Source organism: Sabethes cyaneus, chromosome 1 (assembly GCF_943734655.1).
Source record: "Sabethes cyaneus chromosome 1, idSabCyanKW18_F2, whole genome shotgun sequence".
NCBI classification, from domain to species: domain Eukaryota; kingdom Metazoa; phylum Arthropoda; class Insecta; order Diptera; family Culicidae; genus Sabethes; species Sabethes cyaneus.
The window spans coordinates 65,235,751-65,251,002 of record NC_071353.1 but is presented as its reverse complement, the minus strand read 5'-3'; the positions used below and the strand labels follow the sequence as shown (position 1 = coordinate 65,251,002).

The following is a 15,252-nucleotide window of genomic DNA, read 5'->3' as shown; positions in this document are numbered from 1 at the left end:
GTGCTAAAAGCGTTAACTCAACTTGTACACTCATTTTTCGGACTGTAGAGCCCACAGACAATTGATTTTATAAAAAAAAATTGACTCATAGCCCACAAATTATTTTTCTGCCCCCCGATTTTTCAAGCCAATTTCCAAGGGGAGGGGGGGGGGGGTGACAAAAGCTTTGAAAATGATTTGCAATGGCCTTATTAGCATTTGAAATCTGTCATTCAAACGTTACACACTGATTACACTGGTTATACGATCTTCGCCGTCGTCGTCAGCAGTTTAGAGCCGGAGTTGTTCGTGCTGTTTTAAGCTTCATTCAACTTGATCTTGGGTTATTCGTCTCCCATTTCCCAGGCGTTTCTGAAGTTGTAGTCCACCGTCCACAAGGGCGCGTATGTCCTCAGTGCGCATTGTCAAATCCCCAAAAACTATCGGTCTAGAAGGGGGTTTATACATTGTCAGCTTCGTACGGCGGCTTATGCCTTTTGATTGTACCGTTTTACGAAATAGGCTTGATGTCCTGCTTGAATACGTTGCTGGATCTTCTCATTTGTGTTGCTGTCCGAGGCCACCAGCGATCCCACAGACGAGCTCATCTACCACTTCTGGTTCGTTGTTGCCAACAATTGCCGTCCGCGAAAAGCGCACGTTGCTCTCGTTTGAGCCTCTACCATGGTGGTTTGGTCTTCGACGCATTTATTTTCAACCCAATCCTCCTAGCCTCCGCTTTCAGTCTAGCGCAAATGGCCTCCGCCGTGACAAAGTTTCTGGTTTTAATATCAAAACGCGTAGCCTGCGTAGTTTGCTACATTTACAGAAAATCAAATTCCTTTTTTCGATATCCGCTTGTCGAATTACCCCCTCAAGAGCGATCTTGAAAAGCATGCAGGAAAAATTGTTAGCTTGTTTCGACCCTGGCCGAAGAGGCTCGATCTTTGGACTTTTACAGCCTCCCCCAGCCGAGATTCGAACACACAACATACCTCGATGCCAAATGACAGGCTTAATTTTAACATTTGTCTGATTTTATTTCAATTTTATTTTTTTGTCAAATGAAAAACACTCAATTTCAACCTAAATAGCTTTAACCTGAAAATAATTTCCCAATTCTTGAAAAAACTGCTTAAGGTTAGGTTATGTCCGATTTTTTTTTTTGTAAACCCTTGTATTTCTAGTGCCGGTGAGGTGCTTGACTGTCTGTGAAGCCAAACGCGGTCTTCTCTTAAGGTAGTAGTTTGGCAAAGACTCTAATAACGATAATACTCTTCCACCGTCTCAAACAGTATCCTCGTCGGCGGCAAAGCAGATAAATTGACTGGATTTATTAAAAATCGTGCCCGCATTTTGATCGCTGCTCGTCTTATAACACCTTCAAACGCAATGTTTAATAGCAGGCAGGAAAGATCACCTTCTTTTCCAAGTCATATGCGGCTTTGAAATCAATGAACAAGTGATGTTTAGGAACTCGAAATTCGCGGCACTTCCGGAGGGTTTGTCGCACGGTGAAGACTTTCCTCGGATCTATTAGCTATTGGTGACAGTTGATGGAAGATGGGTTTGAGAAAACACTTTGTAGGCGATATTAGGGATAGTGGTCGCTCGCTAGTTGTCACAATTCAGCTTATCGCCTTGTAGACAGGGCAAATAACAGCGTCTTTATATTTCTCCGGTAGTCGTTCGGTTCCGTATTCCAAATCTTGACAATCAATTGATGCAAACAATTGTTTAACCTGTCCGGGCCCATTTTAATAAGTTCCGCTTCAACTTGTTATGCTTTTGCAGGGTACAGGGTTAGAAAAAATTCGGCACACAATCGTGAATCATTGAATCTTCAAATTCAGCAGAAGTAACAATAATTTACTTTTGAGCTGGCACACATCTGCGACGATCACTTTGACAATCTCTTTCTTTGTTTTTCGCTGTAAAATATTGGTTAATAGGTTAGCAGCCTGACAGCAGTATTGAATGATAATTCCTGGAAAGTAGAGCATGACCTGAATCGTCACTCCTGGCGCCGTTACTTTTCAAGCAGTTTCGACAATTTCAGCATTTTAATAAGGCCATTACAAATATTTAAAAAAGTTTTTGTCCCTCCGGTGTTGCGTCAGGCCACTGAAGGGGAGGGGGGCGAAAAAAAACAAAGAGAATTTTTTATTCGAGTAAAAAAAATGGATTTTAGGCGTTTTTACTTAAAGTTTAAACATGAAAATCAAATATATTCTTGCTTTTAATAAATACGTTGTTATTTTTCATGCAAAAACCTACGAACAAAAAGACAAAAACGAAAGAATTTTTTTTTGGCCGAGTTTCGGAAATTTCACTGTTTGAACTTCCATTTCTATTTTGTGCTAGAAGCGTTAACTCAACTCGTACACTCGTTTTTCGAGTTTTTCAGGCTTGAGAGCCCCTAGATAATTGATTTTATAAAAATGCAATATGCAATCGCAACTCATCACAGTCGACTGCAAAACAGACCACTTAATCTATTCAGATATATCCTATGTACTATATGTATTGTGAAACTGTTTTCGTTTTGAACAAGTAAGAGATGACTAAGCATAACATCGGCTCATGAATTTTCTACTTTAAAATAGCGTTTTATCTCAATGCATTTCAATCAAATGCCTGAGCTCGTCAAAATTGAAAAAAAAAGAGATTAAATATTTAAAGCTGATAACGTTCGCTCTGTGGCACTATGCTTTGTAAACTAAATGCAGAACATTTAGTGTAGTCTAACCAAGAAACACATAAAGCTATTGTTCGTATGGCTGGATAGCATAGTGGGAGCAACCTTGATCCACATTACGAATTAGAACCAGGAAAGCAATGGCAATTGATATGATTTCATCGTCAACTAGATGGTAATACGTATAATAGCAAACAATAAATTTTCTATTTCAAAATAAAATTGAGTTATGACTGTTCATAAAAAGTAGAAATTAGTTTCGAAGCTCTGTTAGATTCGTATTTATTTGCATGATCATTATATGTCGTGCTCTGTTAACCTATCAAAAACCCGATTTAATCCACCCATTGGTGAAAGAAACCTTTGTTATACCATCTCGTTTGTCATTTGAGATAGAATTCGACACGTCTTCGAAACATAATTCAACTTTTTGATAGCACTATGGTGGTTTTCATCAATACATATGCATGTGTATGTAATATACTGACAAATTTGTATGATATTTGAAAGCAATCAAAAAATGTCTTCCTTATATTTGTTAGTTGTTATTTCTGGCCGTTTTCCTGGATGTATTCGGAACGTTCCCAGAACGTGTCCGACTGTGGCGAATATAATCCTGGAAACTTTATGTGACGACAAATGAAATTCTTTTGCAATTTTGAGTACTTAAAGATGTCACATGTTGTATTTTAGTTCAATTCAGAACTGATCCGGAACATTCCCAGACATGTTCAGATGTAGTCGATGATGTCTTGAACATTTTATACGACTACCAATGGTCTAGTTATGCATTTTCGAGTACTTGGAGGTGTCGCATGACATTCAAGGTGTTTCTATGTACAAGTTTCATATATTCCGGATCTTGTTCCGGACATACTGGACATCCGATCCAAATTCTGTTCAATAGAATTCTTCTAGGTCACAAAACTTTCCGTTTGTTAGGAATATCTAGGCCACAAAACTTTCCGTTTGACTGCAATATCAAATCGGTCCAGGCATTTCCAAAACGCAGATGTTTATTGTTATACTAGCTGACCCGACAAACTTCGTATTGCCACAAATTAAACTGTGTTGTACATAAATCGTGAATCTCGGATGACCCCTTTGTCACAATCTTGAGTTTCGCAAGTTTCTGGGGAGTTCATGGGTGTTTTAATATACAAATTTTGCTCACAGTAAAGTAGAAAACAATTCCCCCCATTGCTTAGCCTGATAAAATAAAGCGGATAGCATTTAAATATTCGCCTTCATTACAAACCATTTCGCCGAATACCATTTTGCGGAACACCAATTCTCGGTTGACCATAACGCGGAATATGTATAGAGTTTCGCAGAATACCATTTCGCGAAAAACCTTACGCGGGATGTACCATTTCACGGAAAATCTTTTCGTAGAAAGTACCTTTTCGCAGGGGTGACTCAACTGAAGGAAAGTAATAGAGGTCAGTAGATCTAGGAAAATAAATAAACCTAGATAGAGGCGATCTCTACGGGGGGCTGCCCCCCGCAGTGGCCGACGCTTCCGACGGCAGGTCGCCGGCAACACTCGCGACCTGTGGCCGTCTCGCGCTGAATTATCTAATGTTACTATAGATAGTTTTGGTGGTCTTGCTATTGATTAATGTTTCATGAAAGAGTCTAAAATTTCTCAAGTTCGATTAGCTTTTGAGTTACGCAAAAATTACTGTTTTATTTGTATGAGAGTCCTTATCCCCCTACCACAGGGATGAGGGGTCTCAAACCATCATTAAAAAAATTCCTGCCTCCAAAACCCCCCACATGCCAAATTTTGTTCCATTTGCTTGATTAGTTCTCGAGTTATGAGGAAATTTGTATTTCATTTGTGTGGGAGCCCCCACTCCTAAAAAGGGAGAGGGGTCCTAATTCGTCATAGAAAAAATTCATGCCTCCAAAAACTCCCACATGCCAAATATGGTTCCATTTGATTAATTAGTCCTCGAGTTATGCCGAAATTTGTATTTCATTGGTATAGGAACCCCCCCCCCTCCTGAAGCGGGGAGAGGTTTCAATTCACCATAGAAAACATTCTTGTCTCCAAAAACACCACCACGTCATATTTTGTTTCATTTGCTTGCTTAGTTCTCGAGTTATGAGGAAATTTGTATTTCATGTGTATGGAAGCCCCCCCCCCCTCTTAAAAGGGAGAGGGGTCATTATTCTCCTCCTAAAGAGGGGAGGGGTATCAATTCACCATAGTAAAAAAATTGCCTACAAAAACACCCACGTGCTAAATGTGGTTCCATTTGCTTGATTAGTTCTCGAGTTATAAGGAAATTTGTATTTCATTTGCATGGGAGCCCCCACCCCTCCTAAAAAGGTAAGGGGTCTCAATTCATCATAGAAAAAATTCATGCCTCCAAAAACACCCACATGCCAAATATGGTTCCATTTGATTATTTAGTTCTCGAGTTATGAGGAAATTTGTATTTCATGTTTATGGAAGCCCCCCCCCCCTCTTAGTGGGGGGAGGGGTCTCTAACCATCATAAGAACCTTTCCTGGCCCCAAAAACCCCTATATGCAAATTTTCACGTAGATCGGTTCAGTAGTTTTCGATTCTATAAGGAACATTCGGGCAGACAGATAGAAATCCATTTTTATAGGTATAGATTTGTATGGGAGCCCCCCCTCTTAGTGGGGGGAGGGATCTGTAACCATCATAAGAACCTTCCCTGGCACTAAAAACCCCTACATGCATATTTTCACTCCGATCGGTTCAATAGTTTTCGATTCTATAATGAACATAGAGCAGACAGAAATCCATTTTTATAGGCATAGATTTGTATGGGAGCCCCACCCCCCCCTCTTAGTGGGGGCAGGGGTCTTTTGCCATCGAGAGAACAAATGCAAATTTTCACGCCGATCGGTTCAGTAGTTTTCGATTCTAAAAGGAACATAGGGACACAGACAGACAGAAATCCTTTTTATAGGTATAGATTTTCACTACTGAGACTGTACATTTATTTGTAACTTGTGACTGACATAGTTTGATTTTTTTATTATAATCTTTTGAACAAACATAACATTAGGGGAGTGTCGTCGTAATAACTACTAATAACCCCCTGCCCCTCTCTCACCTTTCTGCTCTTTCACCTTCACTATAAAATTTTCATTACTTTCTTCTACTGCCCCCTCGTCAATTGTAAAAGAACTGCCGTTTCAAAAAAATATTAACTTACAACTTCATAATTTGTGATAGCTTTCTTGCAAAATGAAAAAGGCATTTTAATGAGCTTTCTGAAAAAATAGTAGGCTTAAGCTTTTCATTGATGTCTTTTTTTAAGGATTTGCTGCTAAGCTTTATAACATAATAATATTATAGGCATTAGATCAATAAATCATGAAAATATTCAATCGTGAAGCTGCTAATCCTTTTCTTCGTCAAAATAAAATCAACTTTGTCCTTGTTCATCATACCAACTAACCGCAGAGGGCAAAGGGCACACACGCGGATACGCTTTTGTTTGTTACGCTGTATCACCAGCACGATGTTCGTCCTTTTTCGCTCCATTGTATCTGCGCGTCTTATATTCAGTCGTAAGTGGACTGTCACATGTATTCTGTCTGCATGAATACTAACACTGTCTGTGATACTACAGCACTATGTGCTGAACGAAGTGCTACTCTCAGCTGAGTTATAATGATGAAGATATATATAAATATGCATATATCGGCGGTAGAGCTGACCAAAATTTTCTCTAAGTTTGTTATATTTATTGCTGTGCAATATGTGATCTATTACAATTGTAAATATAACCTGCACATATTGCCTTTTGCCTGTATGTTTTCATTCCCTTATTTTACCTATTATATTAAAACAATATTGAATTACAATTAAACATATTGAATTTTGTCAAAAAACACGATTGTTCCCTAATTAAAGCCTTGTCCACAACATCCACTGAAACTGAAGCACATCCAGGAGAACCGCTTGGAAACTATGTACCAGACAAAAGCGGACGAGTGAAAAACACTCGAAAAGCGTTGTTTCAAGTTCTTCGCTGTTCGTAATGTAGATGTATTTTCCGTTCACTCGCAAGGCCCTCAGTCAGCGGCAGATTACAATTCCTGTCGGACGCGTGGCGATGCGTTCTTCCGCGGTTTGTTTTTAGTTTCAAGCGAACGAGTGATTGCACTTTGCAATTACACAACGCGTTACGCCCCCAATTATCACCAGTGTCGAATGTTTACACAGCCAAAAATGCATCATTCATCCTACTACTCAATATCTGTTGCATACACTTAAATCCGGTGCTGCAGTTTATCTTATTTACCGCGGTGAGCTAGCAGCTTTTGCTAATTAGGATGCCAATTTCACAATCGTGGTAAATAATAAGGTATTCAATTAATTGACGTATTTACGCTTTGTTCACAATTCACACGCTTGCATTGTGATAGGTCACCATCATCGTACTTGCTTCCTAATATCAGATAAAAATGTGCTCGCTTGAACGACATTAAACTATCGATTTTTCATTGATACAGCTGTGGCGTAATTCACCATGTGAGACACATGTCGATTACAGAGTGATAATGGTAGAAATATGGAAATTTAATCGTTCTCTTTAATAAGCGTAAGATTTGCACTGAACTGAACATTGATGCAACCGCTTCATTGATGCAAACTTCATTCAAAAGAAGAATCGCTTTTATTTTAAAGTTGATCTAATTTCCGAGTTGAGCTTAAAATGTGGTACTAGAAGAGAATAACGTATTTAGTATGAAGTGCAAAGTGATTCGTTCTATATTTTGTATTTCACACGAGATTATCAGTACTAGCATTATTTGACATATGTGTACGAGATTGGAGTAGGATAATTTTGGATTTTTGACAGGTTGATTCCGTCTACGTTATCTTTTGCAACAGGTTATGGTACTTTTTCTTTAGAGGTCTAACTATTTAGTTTCAAATCAATTAGTTTTTTTTTGCTAATTCGACAGCCGCAAACTAAATTGGATTATCATGATCTCATCAAACATTAAATATGGGTCATTCCACCTCAAGTGACCACACCGGTTACGATCAACCATCTCTGATTTCAATCACATTTTGGTTGAGCCGATTCATGTGCTATTACTCTCGTTTGTAAGATGTTATTACCTAGCTCAGTGGTGCCCAGGCATAGGCATGGTGCGGGCCAAACGAGATCACCCCATAAATGTCGCAGGCCGCAAATTTCTCTCGCCATTCCTGCGCATAACAAAATGCAAAATATGCGGCAATAAAAACCATTTTCTGGGAATTACCACAAGATTTAAACCGGAAAGCATTCGAAACTACAAAATGCACGAGGCATTATGACTAATTTGAGTGACCCCTGTGTAATCAAAAAGTTACTCATAAGTCCTCCATCTCTCAAATCAGTCCGCGAGCCGCATAAAACATCTTGAAGGGCCGCGGTTTGGTCATCACTGACTAGTTGATTTTTTTTTTTTGAAACGATGGTTCTTCAATTTTTTTTAATTATAGACGCTTTAGCCCTAATGGTCATTCGCGTCTAAAGTTCTACAATTGATGAAGGGACGGTAAGGGAATGTAATGGAGAAGGATTTATTTTGGGAATGGCAGGGAAAGAGTGGAAAGGAGGGGGGGGGGGGGTAATAGGTAGCTACGCTTAACAAGTTGTCGTTGTGACTCCTACCTTTTGTCCAATGCTGGAAGGTGCATGGGTCGAACCTAGCTATAATCTGAAATTATAACCGGATTTGAACCCACAACACCCGCCAGGGCATGTGGCTCGTTGGTATCCGTGTACCTATGAACCACAGAGGCGCTGGAATAAAAAAATATTAATATATGCCTGACCGCATTTCAAGGTCATGACTAAAATCACGAGGTTTGGTCAATTACCTAGTTGATTATTAGAGTAATTTGCCAATTTTTGACAAAAATAGCCGGAACTTGTGACTGTGGTAACATTGATATTTTCAAATTACCCTATTGAATTGTTTCGTAGTCTGGCGTATCGTTTAAAAATTATAAGTAAACATATCGAAACGAATTGACTAGATTTGTTGAAGTTCGTGCCCCGCGTGTTGATATCCGCTCGGTTCATAACACCTTGTAGTGCTATGTTGAACAACAGGCATGAAAGACCATCACCTTAACGAAGTCCTTTGTGTGATTCGAGTGAACTTGATGGTCCACCTGAAATCCGAACACAGCACTGTGTACCATCCATCATAGATAGCATCAGTTTGATGAATTTGATAGCTTCCTGGGGAAGCTATTCTCATACGTGATTTTTCATAGCTCTTTCCGGTCGATGGTATCATATGCGGCTTTGAAGTCAACGAACAAATGGTCCATGTATTCACGGCTCTTTGGAGGGTCTGCGGCAGTGTAAATACTTGATCCGCTGTAGACCGACCTCCGACGAAGGCTTGATGAGTTTCTACGAATCTGTTCGCAATTGGTGATAGTCAGCGGAAAATGATTTGGGACGGCATTGAGAACGGTGATCACTCGATAGTTCTCACAGTCCAACTTGTCGCCCTTTTTATAGATCGGGCAGGTAACCCCATCTTTCCACTCCTCCGGTAGCTGTTCCGTATCCTAAATTATAACATTTAACCAGTGCATTTAAACAGCCAGTTTTTCTGGTTCCATTTTAATAAGCTCCGCTTCGATGCAATCTTTCCCAGCTGACTTGTTGTTTTTAACTGCATGATGGCCTCCTTAACTACACCTATCGTTGGGGCTGGCACCTCTTCCCCGTTTGTTGCACCGTCGAAATCGCTTTCTCCGCCTTATAGCCATTCAGATGTTCATCGAAGTGCTGCTTACACCTATCGGTCACCTCACGATTGTCCGTTAGAATACTGCCATACTTATCTCGACACATTTCGGCTCGCGGTACAAAGCCTTTGCGGGATCCATTCAGTTTCTGATAGAACTTTCGCGTTTCCTGAGAACGATACAGCCGCTCCAACTCTGCATGTTCCTGCACTTCCATGTAGGGCTTTTTCTTCCGAAAGATTTGGTTTCGCTGCATCTTCTTCTGTTTGTGTCTTTCCCCGTTCTGACGTGTGGCACTGCGCATTTTGACCTCCCGCGCAGCGTTCTCCTCATCCATCACCCTCCTATAGGATTCATCGTCAAGCCAATCGTTCCGCACATGCCCGATGGAACTCTGCGCTACACTGCTGATAACTGTTTTGATGGTGTTCCAACAGTCCTCGAGAGGGGCTTCGTCCAGCTCGTCCTCTTCCGGCAGCACAGCTTCGACTGAATGCGCGTAGTTTGCGGTGACATCTGACTGCTTCAGCCGCACGAAATCTAACCGAGGCTGGCATCGGTACCGAATGTTATTTACAACGGAGAGTTTTGGGCAGATCTTAACCATCACTAGGTAGTGGTCCGAGTCAACGTTAGCGCTTCAATATGATCTGACGTCGATAATATGTGTGAAGTGCCGCCCGTCGAACAAAACGTGGTCGATCTGTGATTCTGTCCAATTTAGTGCCCTCCAGATGTACCTGTGAATGATTCTGTGCTGGAAAAAGATACTACGTACGGCTATGGTCTTGGAGGCGGCAAAGTCGAGTTTTTGGCCCATTTCATTGCTCAGATGATGTGCGCTGAACCCTCGAATTACTGGTTTGTATTTCTTCTCCTGGCCGACCTGAGCATTGACATCCCCGATGACGATCTTGATGGCAGCGGTCGTATTCACGCTCCAACTGCGCGTAGAATTCATCCTTGTCGTCATTGATACTTCTGAGGTGTGAGGGCTGTGCACGTTGATAATGCTTATATTGAAGAACCGACCCTTGATTCTCAACCTACACATTCGAGAATTGATTGACCACCACCCAATCACTTGCATCTGGGTTCAATTAGTTTAGTATCAAATGGGAGATTTCAACGCTTCAGATATATTTGCGACATTTAATACCCAGCTAGCACCAACTCGTATATCAATGTACGAACACTATCGTAAATATCTCCTAACAAACTCGAAATCGTAACTAAAGCTGGATAAAGTGGGATCAAGTTGATTTTCTGTCGTATATAATGATAATGACTGACATACATACGATTTTCAGCACAAAATCGTAGAGTAGTACGGAGCGACTCGCGCTTAATCGGATATTATCGTATATAAATACTTATATAGTCGTAACGCTCAAAATTATTCGCAATCACGTATATCGCCTCCAAAACAGTACGGATATGCCAATTTTGCGCATGAAATACGATTTATTTAGCATGTATATCTGTACGTAAAGCTGATTTTCACCTTTTTTATACATATGAAAATAGCTAGCTGGGTAAGAATTGGTATTACCGGACAGAAGTTATTTAATAAAATTTTGATGAAATTTATTTTAGAAAACTATATTGATATGAATCAAATAGAATGGCACTGCAGGAAATTGTGAATAGTTCATTATTATCGAAGACCTATAAACTAGACCTTTAACAGGCTATAAAAAATCAGAGGGGTTGTGTACAAGACACGACCGCATATATAGGTGACGCAGGACTACGTAAGTCTCTTTGTAGTGATAGTAGCATGTATTCATGTTTGTAATCATTCGATACTTCATGTATACATGCTATATGCGTTGTATGTATGTGATTTGAAAACAATTTAACAAAATCAAGAACACAAACTATTACTTTCCTGCAACCTTACTGAAATTAAAGATTGTTTTTATTATCCATGGTTTCCCACGTTGAAAGGATTTTACCAATTCAATCCTATTTTATCAACAGCACATCTTTTCACTACACTTTTAATGAAACGGCAAACATGCGTATTCATACAGAGCCGTATCATAACCGAACACTACAGCTGTAGCACATTTTTCCAACACAGATATCAAATTCCCCGAGGTTTAATCACGCAGTAAAGAATTTGCGATCTGTTAGGACAACGAGCTTGTATCATTTTTTCTGGCACGCTTCCCTAACACAGACATCAGATTGGACTAAGTTTAAGCGCGTTCGTAAGAAATCTGTTGGCACGAGGGGGATTTGTCACTCTCTCTGGCGTACTTCCCAAGCAAGGACATCAAAATGGTCTAGGTTGAACCGCGGTATTAAGAAATCTTGTTGAAATGAGGAAACTTTGTCACTTATTTTGGCCTACTTCCCAAGCACAGATATCAAATTGGTATAGGTTGAGATCATCGTAAAGAATCTTCTAACGAATCACGAAGCGAGAATTCTGGTAAAACATAGGTTCATTATTTTCAATTTTTCAATAGTTTAACATCAAAAATCCATACTTTTCTTCATTTGGGTCAATTCTTAGAAGATTTTCCGATCGATTGGTATAAGAATATTGAAAATCGATCGGCAAACCGCTGAGCTATTAGCGCTCAAAACCTTTCATTTTTCGTGACGCTCGCATTTTTTGATTTTTTTGGAATGACACCCTATCTCAAAACTTGCCGTAAGACGTAGTCCTACGTCAAAAAGCAAATCGATGGGTATTAACGTCTTTAACCTTTCATTACTCGCGTCAACTTCGATTTATAGGCATGCTAAAATCTAACAGAATTCACTCGAATACTAACGCCACTTGATGAAAGACTTATGAAACTATTTCCACCGCTTGAAAGATCTTGGTATGCGGATCAACTTTACTAAAAACAGTAATTTTCTTTATTGTTGGAATCCCGAGATATACCGAGATAAATTTAACCGTGCACAGGCGTTGTACAAAATACAGCAGTGCGAGTAACGGAGGGTTAAGAATTTTATCCTTCTTTATCGACAGACTTCGCAGTCGGTCATTAGAGTACAGGAAAACTGCGGGCCCGTAAAAAAAATTATATCAAATTTTGTAGTAGAAACAATGCGTTTACAACAGTTTTTATTGTGGACGTTGAAACTTATGGTAAATTTATTGTAAAAGTGTCTCAAATTCAATTTTTTCATATTATTGTTACGTATTTTATGCAATAGAATTGGCCATATTTCATTATGAATTTACTGCTTTTATCAATTATATTTTATTTTTTCGCTTAAAAAAATTACCATGAAAGGACGATAACTTTCACTGTAGATGAAAATTTTTGTTCGTGAAAAAATAAATAAAGATACTTAACAACCTGTCATTTTTATGGTAGAATCTCTCAAAACCATGTAAGTTATGGTGGACTACAATAAGTTTGATGGTTTGGTCTCCTTCGATGACCTTATCCGACCAATACTACACCGCATATCAAGAGAGACTAAAAATAATATTTTAAAAATGTTCATTAAGTACATCAACTTTGTAAATGCTAATGTTACAAACAGGATCGATGTGAGTGAGCTAGATTTCGTTTTGAATTTGATAGAATAATTAATACTCTTAATGACTTAAATATGTTATTTAATCAAATGAACTAAATAAACAATATTTTAAAAATAAAAAAAAAAAAAAAAAAAATAAATCTTTTCTGACGATTGTTTTTACTGCATTTTGTATCCTACTGTTACAATAATTTTTATCCTCGTGTTACGGTTTTTTTCGGGGGGTTATACTGTAAGGATCCTATTGACTCAATAACGGCCCCGCCCAATCGTGATTCGAACATACGATGACTGGCTTGTTAGACCAGTATCGTACCCCGGAGCTAACTGTATATGTTAAATATCTTACAACTTACTTTTACTGGTATTGATACATCATACTTTAATGCATTTTTTGTAGCTTTCGGTAAATAATTTAGGCATTTTAATATTTTTCCAAGAAACATAATTGAAAATACTTGCTAAAGACACATACCATGTAAATAAATGTGTTATTTTTCAGTGAGGACTCAAAGATGAATCATGCCTTAAGTGATCGGAATTAGGAGCTTTCACGGTACTAACTGTTGAAAATATCTTAAATCGTAATATGATTTTAAGTAAACAAAAATTTCCGACTTTCTGTTCTGCAAGCTAACTGCACAATTTTGTTTGCTTCTTGGTGCCTATTCGTGTTTTAACCGTGACCTTTTGAAGCACACAATCAATTGCTTACTGCTATCGATTGGTAGGCTGGCGATTCATTATGCTGTCCAGTAGTGATGCAATCTCAGCTGATAGCTACTCTTTTTATCGATTCATTTCACAGATAACAGGCAATAAACAGCTATTAAGGCACACGACATTGAGTGCCAAAGCAAAAATAATTACGAATTCATTTTACATTTCATTCATTCAGTTCATTCAGTTTTGCACGAATTTCACAAATAGTGTAACGTAGATTCATATCATTACTTCTTCTCCGCATTGCATCATTTTGCTTAAATTTTCAGATAAAACGATTGACCGCTTTTGACGTAGAATTACGTCTTACGGCAAGGTTTGGCTAGATAGGGTGTAATTCCAAAAATTCATTCTCGAAAAGTGGTCAGGTTTTGAACGCTAATAGCTTAGCGGTTTCCCAATTGATCTTCAATATTTCTGCACCAATCGGAATCAATCAGAAACATCTTCTACGCGTTGGCCCAAATGAAGAACGCTATTATTTCATAAAAGTACCCTATTGAAAAACTGAAATTAATAAAGTATCTAGAAGTTCTCGCTTCCTGATTAGTTGGAAAAGACGTCATGAAAGTTCAAACGTGTTTTTTTTGCAAAAAATTGACAGGAACTCCCCGTACCAACAGGTCGAAGATTCTATACGACGTTTAAACCTATACCAATTTGATATCTGTGCTTGGGAAGCACGCCAGAGGGTAAACCAACCCTTCTTCTACAAACGTTAACATCAGTTGAACATCAGTTTGAACATTTAAGCTAGTCCAATTTAATGTCCTGAAAGTAAACAATTTTGTTAAAATAAAAAACTACCCCTTTTCTTCAATAGAGTTTATCGTTAAACATTGACACCCTTTTTCTGTATTTCGAACGAATCTTTATTTCGTTCGACTTGCTTCGAACGTGATGTTTTGCCCATTTGATTTTGCTGGCGGAAATTTCGTTCGAAAGAACTTTCGTTGGAAATACCACGTCGTTCGAAATATCGAATAGCGGTGTGAATCTAGTCGAAATTAATGTCCTGAAAGTGAAACGTCGTAGAAAAGTGATTGGTAATCCTTTCCTTTTGCCAGATTGTATCCATATAGGTACTGCAAGAATTTATTCTGAACTGTTGTCTTACACGGAAACAGGGCTGAAGGGATATTTGCGCATGTGACGTAACGCAGCAGTTCTCAAAGCGAGGAAAATGGGCGACTCTCTTATCCGAGAATAATTTTGAAACTTTCATTTGCTGCTTTACGTGAGTTAGTTGCCTACAATTCTTTACATAGTTTCAAATATTACATTCAGATTAATTTCCTTCGGAAAAATGATAGACAAAACAAGGCAGGAGGGAATTTTCGCTGCGTTAGTATTATTACATACATGCTGCTATCGCTACACAACTTCTTACGTAGTCCTGCGTCACCTGTGCGATTGTGTCTTGTACACAACTCCTCTGATTTTTTAATTTGCTGTCTGCCAGAATTAAAAACAAAGTTTTGCGTTCTAGTTCCACTATCAAGTTCGGTTGACCTCTCATTGCAGGCAATAAATTTTCCAAAGACATACTTTCTTCATGTTTTATATTGAAACACAGAACT

At 38.8% G+C, this 15,252-nt stretch overlaps 1 protein-coding gene across 18 annotated transcripts in view; it reads left to right on the top strand.

Moving 5' to 3' along the window:
* LOC128733200 (afadin) overlaps window positions 1–15,252 on the top strand; it is a 102,061-nt gene that overhangs the window by 48,333 nt on the left and 38,476 nt on the right. Inside the window, exon 1 of one of the 18 annotated variants that reach the window (XM_053826898.1) lies at window positions 6,759–7,034. The exons of the other annotated variants lie outside the window; for them this stretch is intronic. The gene's annotated coding sequence lies outside the window, so the exon portion shown is untranslated. Of the gene's footprint in view, window positions 1–6,758; window positions 7,035–15,252 lie in introns of those variants that run through there. 18 annotated transcript variants of the gene reach the window in all.